The sequence below is a fragment of the Vicia villosa genome, linkage group LG7 (assembly GCF_029867415.1).
Source record: "Vicia villosa cultivar HV-30 ecotype Madison, WI linkage group LG7, Vvil1.0, whole genome shotgun sequence".
NCBI lineage: Eukaryota > Viridiplantae > Streptophyta > Magnoliopsida > Fabales > Fabaceae > Vicia > Vicia villosa.
The window spans coordinates 7,851,015-7,854,739 of NC_081186.1; the positions used below are offsets into that span (position 1 = coordinate 7,851,015).

Sequence of the window (3,725 nt, forward strand, 5' to 3'; positions counted from 1 at the left end):
CAATATCACTTTTAGGCTTCCATGTAGTCTTCATCTTATTTTAATACTACTAGATTCAAGAGTGCAAGAATGTGAACACTTGGAGTTTGAATTCAAAACAAATAGAGGGAAAAGATGAATTGAATGGTATTTGAAGAATGGGCCCATCACATAATAAAAGCCCATATTGTGCTTCAAGTTAAACCTCATTTTAAGAGCCAAGAATTCTTCACGAAAAAACTCAACTGCAAGAGCATTACACAAAAGGAGAGAAAAATACAAATCAAATCAATTTTGAAAAGTAACTCATTGCACCTACAAGAAGCAAGATCCAAATTACATTACAGGTCTCATTAAAAAAAAACTACAAAGGGAAATTCTAATCTATTCTTCAATGTTCTCCAAGTTTCGTCTCGCTCTCGCCAATCTTCATTCCGCCATACTGTCAACCAGAAAGCACCCTGCTGCAACATTTCAACTAACCATCATCATCATCATTTGGCAGCATCACCTATAGTACATACAACAATAAATCAGCATTCATGTCAGTACAAAATTTCAGAAACTTTCATTCAACATTATACCATTTAAACCTCACATTTCATTAACTGTCAGAGCAATCTCTTAACTCTAACCGCGCTGCATCGGACCGTTTCTGAACGGGCTAACTTCCATTGTTATCGCCCACTAACTATTTCCAGTTCACATTAGCAGAAAACATAAATAATGAACACAACTCACACTCATCATCCATGCCCTGCATAAAACCAATTAAATGTCATGCCCCGATACCGAGACTACAAAGTTCAAAAACGGTCCCTGCAACGTTCAAAATACCATACGCCAAACACTATTCAAAACTCTCAATTAACCTTCTTTTGCTAACCTTCAATTCACTAGCCACCATCCTATTAATTCAGATTCATATACCTAACTTTAATCCAAAAACACAGCATTATGTATCTACCAAAATTCACATTCATTCATTCCATACATGCCTAAATTCACCAAACCAAAATGAACATAACCATTCAAAAGAAACTCCTATTGACAGTTCACACACATACATCCTAAATCTACATTCAAACCAACATCCATTCACAATACATACATACACGAAAAGAGACTATAACAGTTCCATCAACTACAAAGCCTACATCACTTCCACATATCAAGTCTACTCAAACTGATTACTAACAGCAGTCACACAATTACCGGTTCGTATCCTAACAAGATCACCCTAATATCCTGACAGTTACAAAACATAAAGAGGGAGTTACCATTTCAATAAGTCGGCATCTCGAAGACTCGGTTAAGAACCAATGGTGGCTCGGGCATCACGCATCCAATGTGGCTCGAATGGAAATCATGAGGCCTTATCCTATAGCCGTCATATGTATCGGTATACTAGACCTGCAGCATTCCCGTAAGACCAAAAGGAATAGTTCAGCCGTCAAAAATGAATTAATGCAAAACTATAAAAAAGGAAGGAGAAGTGAATCTATTCATGCTAAGCCCTACTTACACTCTTAACAGCTAATCACCATTCTATGACCCTAACAGTTTGGTAACTAACTTTCAAATCGTGCCAGCTCAGCATATTCCATAACTAACTTCTAACAACCTAAACCACCCTTAACTGAACACTAACTTCTTCTAACAGAATCTCTCAACTCTCACAACAGAAATCAACTAACTAATAGCAAATAACAGAATCAGAAAAGAGAAGGGAGGAGAAGAATCAAAAACTGAAATATAATAGAAAATGAGGATTAACCAACCTCTATATAAGAGCTTCTCCATCATTCTCATGGACTCTCTCGATTCATTTCTCCACCTTTTCACACTCTCCACTCCACCATTTCACCATCTCCATAATCCTCAACCTACAACTATTCTTCATCAACACCATTATCTTCACTTTCACCTATCATCGCCTCCACCACTTTCACTCTCTCGATTCATTCTTCTTCACCTTTTTTCACCTGGAACCTCTAATCATCTTCATCAATTCATACTCCACCATTTTCACCAATCCTCCACCACAATTCTCTTCACTTCATTCATCATCTTCAAATCTCCACTCTGCAACTTCATTCTTCACTCCTCACCCTTCAATACAACTGAACCTGTTCACTTCATCTCCCTCCATTCAATGAAATCATCATCACCTTCACCACCTTCAATTCTTTCTTGAAGTCCTGGAGCATCCTTCATCTTCAACCTTCAGTTGGCAGAAAAAGATAGCACAAACTTCAAACTACTTCCATTATTTACCTTCAACGACTCCTGAAATCTTCATCTCACCAACACGAAAAGGAAAAAGCTCAGAATTGTTTCAGAGCAACAAAGGAGAAGAAGAAAAGAGGTGTAATATGCAAGACGTTTGCACCTAGAGGATTGGAAGCTCATTGTTTGGATTTTCTCGCTTCGACTCGCGTTTGAAGGAGACTGAGAGAGGGCGATTGAGGCTGAGTTCTTGAATTAGGGAGGCGAGGCGATTCTTGTTTTGCTTCGTTGGTTCGCGGCGGAGAAAGCTAATCGGAGGAAGCATAATCTCCGGCCGCCGCTGCATACCCTTCGCGAAAGAGGAAGAAGATTCACGTGAAAGATCAAAGGTCGCGTTTCGTTTACCCTAATCCCTTTCCAATTTCTTCTTTGTTTTTCTTTTTTATTTTCATTTATTATTTTTTGTGTGGATTGAAAACAAAAATAAAATGGATCAGAAACATGATAAACAAGTGGATCCAAACAAATCTCTTGGGCCTCGTTGTTCACCCCCTCCTTGGCCCACATCGCTGCCACAAAAATAACAAAAATCAATCTGTAACAAAAACAATCCGAATTTGGGCCATACGAATCACAATTCGCAACCTCTGTAGGCCCATAGCTTTCTTTGTGGCAATAACTGAAACTGAACAAAATTCTGCTGGGCCATTATTCATTGGGCCTGCGCCTGTTTTACTAATTCTACGACCATATTCAATTCACACCCTCTGACTCCATTATTTCATGTTAGATTTTAGTTTTCTCACATAGTTATTTTTTGCTATTATTTTTAGGTTCTAAAACAATAAAATCATCAAATTGTGTTAGATTTTTTAGGTGATTTTTGAGAGTTTAATTTTTAGTCTTTTAGAAATTCTCCACATAAATAACTCATAAAAATAATAGTATTTTTTAGGTTCATTTTTGCACTAATGTTGAATTGTTTTGGTACCATTTCCATGCTATTTTTTTGTATAATTGTTGTATGATTCTATTGCTTTTATTTTTGGCCTTATTTTATGCCTACTTTGTTAATACCATTTTAATGCTCCTTTTAGAATCTATTCCATCATAACTTTAGATTTAGACTCCTTTTGTACACAAATAGGAATTAGAATAACTTAGATTAGATAATAGGTTAGTCTCCCTTGCATTCTTTTAATATTTAACTTCTAAAATACTTAATAAAAGGAAGATGCGAATCACATTAAGAAAGTGATAGAGAAGTGAGTGGGATTCATTCCCTAATCTGTTTCTCAATCGCTTAGTGGCATAGAAACGAGTGGGATTCATTCCCTAATCTGTTTCTCGGTCACTACTTAAGGGGAGAGAAATGAGTGGGATTCATTCCCTAATCTGTTTCTCAAACATTAATTAATGGGAGAGAAATGAGTGGGATTCATTCCCTAATATGTTTCTCGAACATTACATAATGGGATGGAAGTAAGTGAGATTCATTCCCTAATCTGCTTCTCGAT

The 3,725-nt window shown here is 36.9% G+C and overlaps 1 long non-coding RNA gene across 1 annotated transcript; it reads right to left on the bottom strand.

Annotated features, from left to right (window-relative positions):
• Positions 1–296: 296 nt before the first annotated feature.
• On the bottom strand, positions 297–2,607 carry LOC131616934 (uncharacterized). Its single transcript, XR_009288341.1, has 4 exons — positions 1,761–2,607; positions 1,260–1,392; positions 578–736; positions 297–490 (listed from the first exon to the last, which is right to left on the bottom strand). It is a non-coding gene; the product is annotated as an uncharacterized LOC131616934 (long non-coding RNA).
• Positions 2,608–3,725: the final 1,118 nt, after the last annotated feature.